Source organism: Liolophura sinensis, chromosome 1, assembly GCF_032854445.1.
Source record: "Liolophura sinensis isolate JHLJ2023 chromosome 1, CUHK_Ljap_v2, whole genome shotgun sequence".
NCBI classification, from domain to species: domain Eukaryota; kingdom Metazoa; phylum Mollusca; class Polyplacophora; order Chitonida; family Chitonidae; genus Liolophura; species Liolophura sinensis.
Genome location: NC_088295.1, coordinates 43,247,787 through 43,260,306, shown reverse-complemented (window position 1 = coordinate 43,260,306; position 12,520 = coordinate 43,247,787). Strand labels below are relative to the sequence as shown.

Here is a 12,520-nt window from a genome sequence, read left to right as displayed (position 1 = left end):
CGGGTGGTACCTGTCAGGAAGCTCCTATTAATGCTAGATCTGCAACCTGTACCCAGAGGTTTCCAAAAGCCTCTCCCCACTGGCCTCATAGACCACCCAGACTTGATTGAAAGCATCCCTTATTGTTTAAGTGTGACTAAAGGTGGGGGCTTACTTTAGCGATAAATAAATGGCTGTTTACACACTGGTCATGACACTACTAACAAGTTACACTTCCCAATAGGTCTGTGCTCATTCGTAGGCTTATAGCATGGTTCCGATCTCCATCAAATCCAGCTCTTCCAGACTGAGCTCTGTCATGTGTTAACTAACATGATTAAACGTATTAAAAACCCCTACAGGGGTTCTATGACATACCCTAATTCAACCATTTCGCATATGAAAGAGCAACTTTCAGTGCAATTTATGCACATTTTTTAATTTGATTTTGAATACAAAACTACATTGGTTGGGTTGGCCAATTTCATGGCTTCGCAAAAAGTGTAATTTTATCAGCCTACACAGAATAATGCCCCCAGAACATGCTTGAATAAACACCTTGCAAACATACGAAAAGGTTGAATGGTTAGAGTACATGTACTTCAATCCATTATTCCAGCAAACACAAGAAAAACACCTACATGTACATGTATAATATCTTAAAAAAGAATTGTTCTGTCTTCTTTTTAACGGCCACTGTTCTGTTTAAAGTATTATTATTTTTCTGTCCCAAATATTACCGCTGTTCTGTTCCCAATATTACTATTCTTGTATGCACACTATCATACCTGTATCGCTGCTCTGTCCAAACTATTACCACGCTCTGCACACAGTATTACGATCGTTCTGTCCATAAAGTGTCTACACCTCTGGTTATTCCTCTGTTTCTATTTTTATTACACATTTCAACAATTGTTACCATTTTGCTGCTCCCACTGTTGACTTGCTCTTATCCACACTCAGCATTATATTTACTGTGCATGTCAATACTGTTTTGTCTACTCCATAATTACTAATTAATGTGTTTTGAAATAAGAGAATAAGTTGATCATGGGGATTTTTCCATATTAGATGCTAAAACAAGGTTCTATTTTTATACAAATCTAACAGCACCATAAAAAAATCCAAAAACCTAAAAAATTTCCAAACAGAAGATTTCACAGACAAAACAAGTTAATAAAACTTCAGACATATACCTGCACTGGATATATTAAAAGTTTTTTTCTAACATTCACTTCAAAATTATCATAAACTGCAAATTATATCACATGCTTATTGCCCTTGGCCATATTTCTTTCATCCTGCTAGTCCTAAAATATACACGTATAAATATTGATACACGAACAAGTACTAGTGAAAATAAAACAAGCCATTTCTCTCAAATTAAGACACATGTACATTAATTAAGAATTATTTAACTTCAGCTTTATATTTACATAATTCTGTCAGGATGACAAGGTGCTTGAGGCATTATATAAACATTAATAATTTTACATCACCAATCTTTTTTCGCCTTCCTGCTCTTGCAGTTACAGCATTAAAATAAACAGATGCATTACACATGGTCTTTAATTTGCTAATTTACAAGCGTTCAAAACATTCAGAGCTTTATTATAAATTGCCAGTCAAAATGTTCCTGCTTTATCTGTAACTAATGGTAATGTGTTCAAGTTAATATGTGGAGGAAACCAGTCGCCTCAATAACCACTGCCCATTATCATCATTTAAGTCTGCAATAAATACAATATACAACACTAAATACATATGTGCGCATTAGTCATATAAGTGCATAAGTACAAGTCTCCCGGATCACAAAGTGATCTCAGACTTAAGTCAAAGTTGTAAATCACCTTAAATTTTTTATTCTTATTATTATTTTTTTAATGTAACAAGGTCAAAATACTGCTTGATAACATAAATTCTGTATATATTATTGCACTACAAATTTCAGCTAAAACAATGGAAAGGAACATACCAAATTTAATGATTAAAATTTTGACTTAAGTCTAAGATCTCTTCATGATCCCTGGGCCACACCAACAATGTGTCTTACTTAATTTCCATGTGTATTAGCTACATTTAATTGTCTTAATCAAGATTATGACCCTACCTTAGGACATGTATGTGCCTGACAGTGAACTTGATCAGACTTCTGAAACAGTTGCCTTTTATTACTTCCTTTCAGTTCCAGAATTTCTGTTACTGTCTGAAACATCTGCCACCACTGAGGAAATGTCACAACCAAGTGAACGTAAACTTGATGTTGACTTCCTTGTTTTCACATTTTTATAACATTCGCACGTACATGTAAAGCTGGCAGTGTATATCTATACATAAATCTTACCTGCTGAGCTTGATTCTCTAAGCATTCAATGCAGACACAGACATATCTACCATGGACTGTGAGGTCTACACACACATGTACATGTACCAGGAATTTTCATCTTCTATCAATTTCATCAAGTCCCTGAGACAAAATCAACACCTCTGAAATAAGAAAAAATCCACATGTACACAAACCAACAGAGTATGGAGAGTTGGGAGAGACTGTTACAAAAAACCTTTTTAAATAGACATGGTCAGAACACTCAGAGTTTTTGCATTTCAAACTCCTTTATCTAAAGATGAAAAAAAAAGTCCTACTTTAACATGTGACCTGTCAAAAATGTTGCACAACTATGACTGTATCACATTTATCATAACATGGGTGTCTGAAAAAAGTTTTGCAAAAAGTTATTTAGAGTATAGAAACGATGGAGAAAATGGAGGAGCTAATTGTTCGTGAACTTGAAAAGTTTCTATTAAAAGGACAGAGGTTTCATTTGTTATTTAGAGTATAGAAACGATGGAGAAAATGGAGGAGCTAATTGTTTGTGAACTTGAAAAGTTTCTATTAAAAGGACAGAGGTTTCATTTGTTATTTAGAGTATAGAAACGATGGAGAAAATGGAGGAGCTAATTGTTCGTGAACTTGAAAAGTTTCTATTAAAAGGACAGAGGTTTCATTTGTTATTTAGAGTATAGAAACGATGGAGAAAATGGAGGAGCTAATTGTTCGTGAACTTGAAAAGTTTCTATTAAAAGGATAGAGGTTTCATTTGTTATTTAGAGTATAGAAACGATGGAGAAAATGGAGGAGCTAGTTGTTCGTGAACTTGAAAAGTTTCTATTAAAAGGATAGAGGTTTCATTTGTTATTTAGAGTATAGAAACGATGGAGAAAATGGAGGAGCTAATTGTTCGTGAGCTTGAAAAGTTTCTATTAAAAGGATAGAGGTTTCATTTGTGCCTTTGGAACACAGTGAGACAAGTGATAAGTAAATTAACGTCTACAAAAGTTGCATAACTTTTTTCACAAGTTACAGTATACAGGACTGTTTTTATCTTCAATGACAAAAGAGGTTGAATTTGAAACTCCCCTACTAGAAAACAAAGCTTCCTAACAAAGAAGAATATAGCTAACTAACATTTCTGGGATCCAATCTCAGATGTATGATAGAATGTTATGAAACAATCCGAAATTCCGACTATTTTGCCTGAAATATACTTGAAAATCCATCTGTGCATTTCTGGAAAACTCCCTTTTCAAATTTCTAAAATCTGAAATCTGTCATGAATAAACATATTAACCTCTTTTACTGTATCTACCGGTACTTGTTATTCAACCAATATTCACAGCACACTCCTCTGAACACCCCAAACCAGCTTACACTAGGCCTACATGTGTAGTATAAGTTACTTGTAACTGGCTCTTATCAAATGTAGTACATTTCATTTTAGTGTCAATACTAATTTAACTGGGTTATTTATGAACTAATAACTTAATAAATATATAACTCAGCTGACAAATTATCCCAGTGAAGTGCCCAGCAAATAAAAAGTAGAACACAGTAATGCTAATTGGACTTGATTGAGTTGAGTGCTGCTGTATTTCTTCAAACACAATTAAGCAGGTTTTTCTGTGGTAGTATAAAATGAACATTGGTCATTTGTTCACTTTTTTCTAATGGGCTTACTTCCTAAATCTTTCCGACTTATGGTATGATAACAACATTTCTAGACGCTAATAATAAATTTTTTGTTAAAATTAGATTTTAACTACAAGGTTAAATTTGTTGAAGAAGAAAACAGTTACGGCGCAAAAGAATGTCTTTACCCCTTTGTTGAAGATGTCTGATACATTACAAGATAAAATTTTCCGTTAATGAAACTGTCAAACCGAAGCTTTCTAGTTTTCTTTATGGTCACTTCACATTTGCAATTTTCTGAATGCTCTAACATAAGAATGTTTAGAGTAATTTATCAAGCATGGGTTGTTCTACGGTGAAAGAAATTTAACTTAAACAAGGGTAAAATACTGTCTGTATACAGGACAATTAATGCCTTTAGTTTACACATTTCATTAGCATCATGACTGTGTTCCAGAAATGTAATCTTTATTAAGCCCAATAAAAAACTTTTGGGTAGAACCCTTTTTGACTGGATTGGTCAGTTGGGTTACCACGTACAATGAACAAACATATTTTTAATGATGGCCTGAGAGGAATAGTGTGGAGTTCAGAGAACACAAAATACTAACTACAGTCATTCATAATGTGTAGTAAAATCAATAACACTTTTCCCTTATATAACATGCACTGTTCATGAAACTACCATGATTACAAAATGTCTTCCACGTAAACTGGCCCTATTCAATGCATAATGAACACATTTATAGAAATTATGAACAGTACCACTGACAGTACAGGACTACTTCCAAGTAAAATAAACCTACTTTGATTAACTTTATTAATTATTCATTCCAATGCGAAATGATGTACATGTAGGTGTAAATACCCAAACACTATAATGATACCAAAACAGAGGATTGCTGAAGAATCGTCTATGCATTTTGACAAGAATAACCACGCTATTTCACCTAAAGTTTAGCATTTTTCAACAAATCACACTGCTTCATTTTGATTAATCCTCCAATATACGGTTATTTTAGAGTTGATTAATTTCTTATCAGAAAAACAAAAGTGTTGGCATCAAAAGTATCATTTTTCCAAAGTGTATTTTACAGGCTGAATTTTAGGTAAAATACACAAAATCACATACATGTACATGTTTATTCAGTACCTCAGTGTGTGCAAATGTACACAAAACACTACAGGCCCACATCTCATTAAGCATATTTGTACGTGTATATGTAATTTGCCTCAACATAAAGCTTGATCTTGCCATCGATAACATTTAAAAATAAATATTTAACATAAAGACACATTTATGCATAAATTAAATATATCTTAGGCTAGCCCATGGCTTGCTATCGCTAATATCAAAAACCACATGCATTTATGCTATTTTGCCTGGCTTCCTGAAGCTGTGGTAATTTGCAGATGCCTTCAGAACAAATGGGTTTGGGTCAAGAGGATGACACAAGCATTGTCTAGGTTATGCCTCACGCAGTGCCAATGATATTCAGAAGGAGGAGTGGAAAACATAACCTGGAGAAAGTCTCATTAAGTCTGAAAGACTTTTACTTTTGCCTACAGCTAGGTGCTCTCCATCACTCATAAATTTTAAGCACGTCATTTTTATTCAAAAATATTATATACACATCTAGATCCGCATATGTCTGAATAAAATACAGTATATTAAATTACTAGTAATTCACGCATCAACAACACTGTTGACAGTTTTATACAATTATTTTAAAGCCATAATGTCCTGCTTCTGTATTGCTTTGAAACCTAAACTATTATATGCCATTTTTCAATAAACCTACTTTAAGCAGGAAAAAATATTAAAGGCATGCTTTTATTCAAAATATACATACATTAATTGGTGCTAGCATGATTAATACAGATGGTATAGCCATGTGAGTGAACATGAGGAAGGCCCCGGGGATGATCAACAAACTGTTCACTGAGCTTTTCAAACATCAGAAAATAAAGACACGAGCCAAATCAACACAGATATATGGCCTCTATACATCATAGATGAAGTTTATATTTCATTGACAAAGTTTTTTGAATGAATGTTTCAGTCAGATCGTGGCAAGAACCTGTTTAAACAGGCGGCACTGAATGGTTCCATATGACAGGAACATTCAACATAAAACAAAAATAGATGAACATGCTTGAAACAGGCGAAAAAGAACCAAACCTTGGTTAAACAAGGTCTTTGACAACGCAAGACAGTTTTAATTTGCCATGGTACTGGTAGTCTCAAATAGTTGGGTTAGAAATTTTACAGAAATGATAGATTTGAAATATGATTTGAATTTCATGTCTAGAATATCTGTAAGCACAATTCAAAACAAAAGACTTTCTTGTTTTGAGTTTAACAAACCTTTTTTTTTGTGCACATTCTGATGGACTGATTATTGTTGAACGCCATATACAAAGTGCTTTTCAGAAAAATGCTTTAAAATGTGGAGGACACTAGACAAACCACCAACCATTTTCTGGAAGACAAATAATCTAAACCAATACAGACTGTTCTAATGACCGTACAAGCGCGGTCGACTGTTTATTGTCATCAAAGCCTCACAAACAGTGAGAGCAAGGGAATCTACTTTGCCGTTTTAAACGACCTTTTCTAGAGGGATAATCAGGGGTATACAAGTATGCGATTCTGCGATTTAACAATTAGAATCCAAACCTTTGATTTAAGAATAACTCTGAAACTTCTCACTGCCAGTGACTGCCATCCCTGACTCCTCAGAGATAAACTGAAGATTCGCATACCAGCCATCCTCCATCCCACCTGCCCTTGTCCCTCACCCTCTGTTACCTACACAACCTTTGCTTATAAATCAATGCCAGGCCGCAGCCCAGCTACACAATGACATACTTCTTCCTGGGGGTGAGTCCGGAAATGACATGTCAAAACTACATCTACCTTCTCATGTATGATACATGTACACTTTACCTATGACCTTATCAATATTAGTGAACACTGAGATGTTCCACAAAGATGGGTTCAGCAAAATGAACAGTAGTTGAACCTACCTACATGTATCAATGTATGTATATAGATAAACTGAAAGCTTGAGCATCACAACTACAAACGGTTCTCTTTTTCTGTGTCTGTTACACTCTTTTCTTCATCAATTTGACATATATGTAGATGTACTTTTGTCTATTTCACACGAAAACAAAATGTACAAAATGAAAACATGTACAGTGTATGTTTTGTGAGTAGAAAATGTTACTGTTTACAGGTGGAAGTATCAAAAAGTGCACTGATATAAATTTATTGTTCATTTTGTCTGAGCAATACACTGAATCTGGGGATTTAACCACATAATCTAACTATCAACAGGTTGGTCAGTTTGTATGGAAGTTCTACACTGCAGGATGTCTCTCTTACATCCTTTCTCTGTCTTTCTCCCATGATAATTTCGTGCGAATACTGCATCTCCAGGACAGAGGGAGACACCTTTCAGGCTAATTATTTGCAGACTCAATGAGGTAGATCACTTAATGTCTGTCCACAACACTACATCACAAAGCACAAGATTACACTGAGAAAAACTATACCTAAACCATAATTTCAATCCTATCAAAGATACATGTACATGCGCCATCTTTTTCATCATGAAACTGTGACAAGAACTGAACAGAAAGGGCGACGAAAACCCTACCAGTTGTGTTAAGAGGAAACAACTGCATTCCTAAGGTAAGGTAATAGGCAGGTTGTCACCCGATTTCCCTGATAGAAACTGACATCCCGTCCACATAACCATCACTCATAACAGGTGGACTGACAGTTACCATGGCGACCAAGATATTTAAAACTCTGGCTAATCACATTCAATTTAGAGCCATGGACTGTAAGGATTCTAAAAAGAAAGCCATCTTCTGACCTGCATTTTCCAGAGCAGGGAAAGCTCCATGGGCCGCCAGTTATACTATTGCTGATTCTCTCTGGTGTACACATGCAAGTGTGAAGACAACCTTTCTAGTTTACAGCCTGTCTGCTTTTTCCCTGGCTCTGCTAAACCTGTCCACCTTCAACCAAAACTTTTACTTATGTACATACAAGCTTTTCACCCACTTCAATGCACCTGTTCTGAAAGTTAATACTTAAAGAAGCAAGCTTGTGAAGTCAGCCATTTTTTCCTCATATTTTCCTTTTTTTTTCACAGAGAGTTTTTTTTTTTTTTCACTGTACTTCACAGGGAAGGTGGGAGAGGGGAGGGGGGCTATATAGTAAGTTTTGGTGCTCACTTTTAATGTAGGTTAAAAAAAGATCAGTTTTTACATGCTGGGGCAGCTGTTACAAAATATGGGACAACACCTCCACCTCCTGGAAACAGGAATTGGGCAAAATGTTGGCATCCAGGGAACCCCAGGCTTCCCTCAAAACATTTCTCAAATACCAGAACTGTATTATTAACTACCAATAAATGCTCACACATGTATCAAGCAGGTTTTTCTTTTAGTATGCAACTTATGGTAAGTGTGTGTGAAATTTATTTCAATATAGAAAATTTCTTTACTTAATTATGTGATTGTTAACTAATACTGTATGAGGTTTTTTCACTTTCACCACTTTGAAAGGTGTTTTTAATGAACAGTTTCATACTTCATTGATTTATTTATTTGATTGATATTTTATGAAGTACTGTAGAATATTTCACTTGTACGTATTGTATTTCAATAACGGCCTTATTTCATTGAAGCTTAATTCTAGTTTGTAGACATGGACACAGATCAATACAAGTTCAAACCTTGCCTCTTCATTTTGTTTTATCCAAAATCACCTAAATCATCTCAACAATTACACCACAGAAGAGAGAAAAAAAAATTCATCAAGGTATCAACACTGTGGATCAATCTACATGTATATCATTCAATCAATTGAACTTATGAAGTTGTATAATATCATGAAGTTCTTGTTTTCTCAGTTGTAAACAGAGGAACTAAACACTGTTGTTCCAATAGCTACAGATTTACTTCCCTTTGCCCATGAAGTATATTGGAGGACAACAACATTTGCTCTAAAACTCCCTTCACTGCTTAGCTATTGCTTTGATACACATAAAATTCAGCAGGCTGAATTCTGCTAGATAAGCACTAAAATTTGAATAATACAATACATAAATATCATTTACATTTGTATATATATTCAGCAATTGCATACCATCTACTTTTTACATATTCTCTGGCAGCTACCTCATCAAAGAAATATTAGAGACAGACGACTTTTCAAGCAAGGAACAACACAGCTTCTGTGGTAATATCACCACTTTTACAATGATCTACCGTACATTCTACAGTCTGTGTGAGAATGGGATAAAATCCCACACAACACACTCATGTCCTGAAAGTAGTGACTGTGAGAAAAAAAGAGAAATTGGGATACAATAGGCAGAGTTCATGTCTGGTGAATAGCTAGGAATGTTGTGTTTGCATGTCCTCAATGCCCTTCACCAGGTGGACATGGATCTGGAGAAATGGCTCACAATATGTACAGGTATAATGTGCCTACCTGGACAACAATGTCTGCTGACAAGTTTGCGACTGCTTAAATTACATGTAATCAAAACTGTTTTATATAGGAAAAAAAAAAAACAGTTTCCAAGCAAAGTTTTTCAAACCTGGTAATATTACTTAATAATGCTTTCCTACATTATTTCTTGTAATCAAATAAAAAATGTTTTGAATTTTTTTCGCTTTTTCCCAAAATTTAATAGTTCATCTGAAAACTCTACTGTATTATTCATATAAACAATAACAAAATGTTAACATCCTTTCAAAAAATGCATGTAAGCTGATTATTTTTCCTAGTTTGTTTATGATTTATGCCCAAAGCCAAAAAAAAAACAGCAATCACATTTGAGTGAGTGAGTGCTTGGGGTTTAACATCGTACTTAACAATTTTAATATGACATATGTCATATGACGATGACCACTTACGTTTGAAGGGAAAGAAAACCTTGTTGGTACATGTAATCTATGACCAGGTTTGCCACATTCTACCTGTAACTGACTGAAACATTCAAACATTTTGGACTGCCTGAGATTTTAGCCCACTTGTAAATTAATACAACAAACAAATGAATGGTTCAATCAGTCAGTCAGTTGTAACCTATAATACTGACAGATTTCTTCCTAAACATTTGCTTGCAACAATGAAATTATCCCCACAATTCTACATCATTTTTTTTTCTCTGGATCTACTTTCTCCGCTTTTCAACAATGAACCCATCAACCTGTGCACCTCACATGTTAGAGGTCAGAAAACTCTAAAGCTTCTAGTTAAGTTATTTTTGCCCAACTTTCTAAAACTTCCCCTAGCGTGAAGCCCGTGTATAATGGCCGGGCTTGAGGGACAGGCTCCGATATCAGAGCTGGGAAGGAGGAATGTGACAGATCTTGGTGAATCCTGCATAAGGAGATGAGCTTTAGTTGATGCTGTGAGCATGAGCTGGCATACAGGGAGCCGTCACCAGCCTTTGTTCCCGTCTCTAGGTACACAGTGCACATACAGCCTGTGACAGCCAGGAAACGAGCTCCCTTACAAAATTTAAGACGCCTTTTACTTCTTGCTATAGTCACAGGACATGTTCCCTATTGACGGTAGAGACAAAGGGTGCGGTGGATATAGACGGAGGGATTAGGCCTATACGGATCTCATTGGTACATTGATACTCGCTGATTCACTGGTCATCAACAGTTACACTGTCTGACATGTAAACTAAGGAACTGAAGACGGGCTTGGGACCACAATTTAGAAACTCAATTTCGAAATTCAACCGTCATAAATTTAGTGCAATGCCAAGAAGTTCTGTCCTGGGAAAGTGTGTCATCAGCAGATGCCTGAAAGAACATGGACGCATGTTTAACCCAATCAGTAATTATAAAGTTTGAAAATGTTTCTGACGGCTATAAAGGAATAGTGTGCAATTTATGATTTTTACCTAGACTTTCACAAGAGCAAAAAAGGTCTATAAATGCTGAGAGAAAAAACTGGAATCTGCAACAAAATGCAATAGTTCCCTACACTCCACATGCCAGTTAAGAACCCAATGTACAATGTAATTGGGTCAATGTTTTTCATTTCATTATTGCAGATTCAAACTCAAATCCTGCTTCAAAGTTTTCTAGTTTTTCCTTCATCAAACCTTCAGCGAGTGTTAATACAAAATGTCAGGGGCAAAATTTCAACTACAGCATAGCCATGATTTCAGCAGGTGCTATTATTCCTTACCATGATATCTGTAGACAAACTTGGACTCCAAGACAGAATCTCTGCTCTCCCCGGGCCAGACTTACCGCTATATGTACATCTACAACCACTCTGCTCAATGCCTGTCACATTCATACACGTGCACATTTATCAAGTTACACAAAATAAATGCATATAATTTTTCAGCAAAAGAACACCTCCTGGTACAAACAGGAAATATCTTTGTAAGTGAATGACAGACATCATGTGGGTTGAGCCAGTGTTTTCAAATGATCAAAGACAGCTCCCATATTCGCAATTCTTGTAGGTTAAATTGCACCACCTTTACATCTGGAAACCAACATGGGCCGGATGTCTACAAACAATAGAGCTCTGATGTCAAAGAATTTTGTTTCATTCATACTTCATACTGTATGCACATAATGTTTGCAACAACTTGTACATTTCATCCTTAATGTACAATATCTACAGGTACAGTATTTTCATTTATTTTACTCCAGTGGTGTACACAGAACCTTCATGTGCCTTAAACATCAACCAATATCAATGCATATAAAAAACAACAACATCCTTTCCAAAACTTGAATAAAACAACATTACAAAGAAGATGAAAATGTTTTCATGTACATCTGTAGGCCCTTCTACCATCCATGTTGCCTACAGCTAGTAAGAAATCTAAGCCTTTATGATGATCTCTTTTCAGGTGTTACATGGACTTGGAGACATTTAGTCAAGATCATGAAGATAATGGTGTGTGTATATATATATATATATATATATATATATATATATATATATATATATACACACATATATAGATATATATACTTTTGAAACATTACATGTATCTGTTTGTATCAATCACTAGGCACTCTGGTATGTACATGTACATGTCCTGATTCATGTGATATTTTCTTTGTTTTTTGTTTTTTTTTTAATTTAACAATATTCGGAGTTGAAATAACTGTTAAAGAAAAACAGCCATGGATACACTGAAGTATCCTGTCTTCAGCTGAACGATCAGTAAATTCGCTGGATGAATGTGTCACTTTTCAGCATTGCTTACTGTATATAAATAGGCTTGTATGTACATGTAAGTATATTTAATTGTATACCAATGGCTAACTGTATTTGCACCCAAATGCATCGTACAAGATTGGGGTACAGTTAATTTAGGATCTCCTCTTTCTAGACGTCAAAAAACACTTCAGAAACATTCATTAATATACAGCTTAATGTTGCCGTACATCCAGAAATGTAATAACTATTAATTGTGTCAATTATACTGGTCCCACAAAAAATCTCCTCTCTAGTACATGTACCAATTAAGAACCTTGCTCACCAACTTGTCAGACTCA

The 12,520-nt window shown here is 35.1% G+C and overlaps 1 protein-coding gene across 4 annotated transcripts in view; it reads right to left on the bottom strand.

The window, feature by feature from the left end:
* Positions 1-12,520, bottom strand: part of LOC135481790 (cell adhesion molecule-related/down-regulated by oncogenes-like) — a 100,983-nt gene that overhangs the window by 76,738 nt on the left and 11,725 nt on the right. For all 4 annotated transcript variants that reach the window (XM_064761496.1, XM_064761499.1, XM_064761500.1 and 1 more), the window contains exon 2: positions 2,324-2,466. The gene's annotated coding sequence lies outside the window, so the exon portion shown is untranslated. The remainder of the gene's footprint in view (positions 1-2,323; positions 2,467-12,520) is intronic.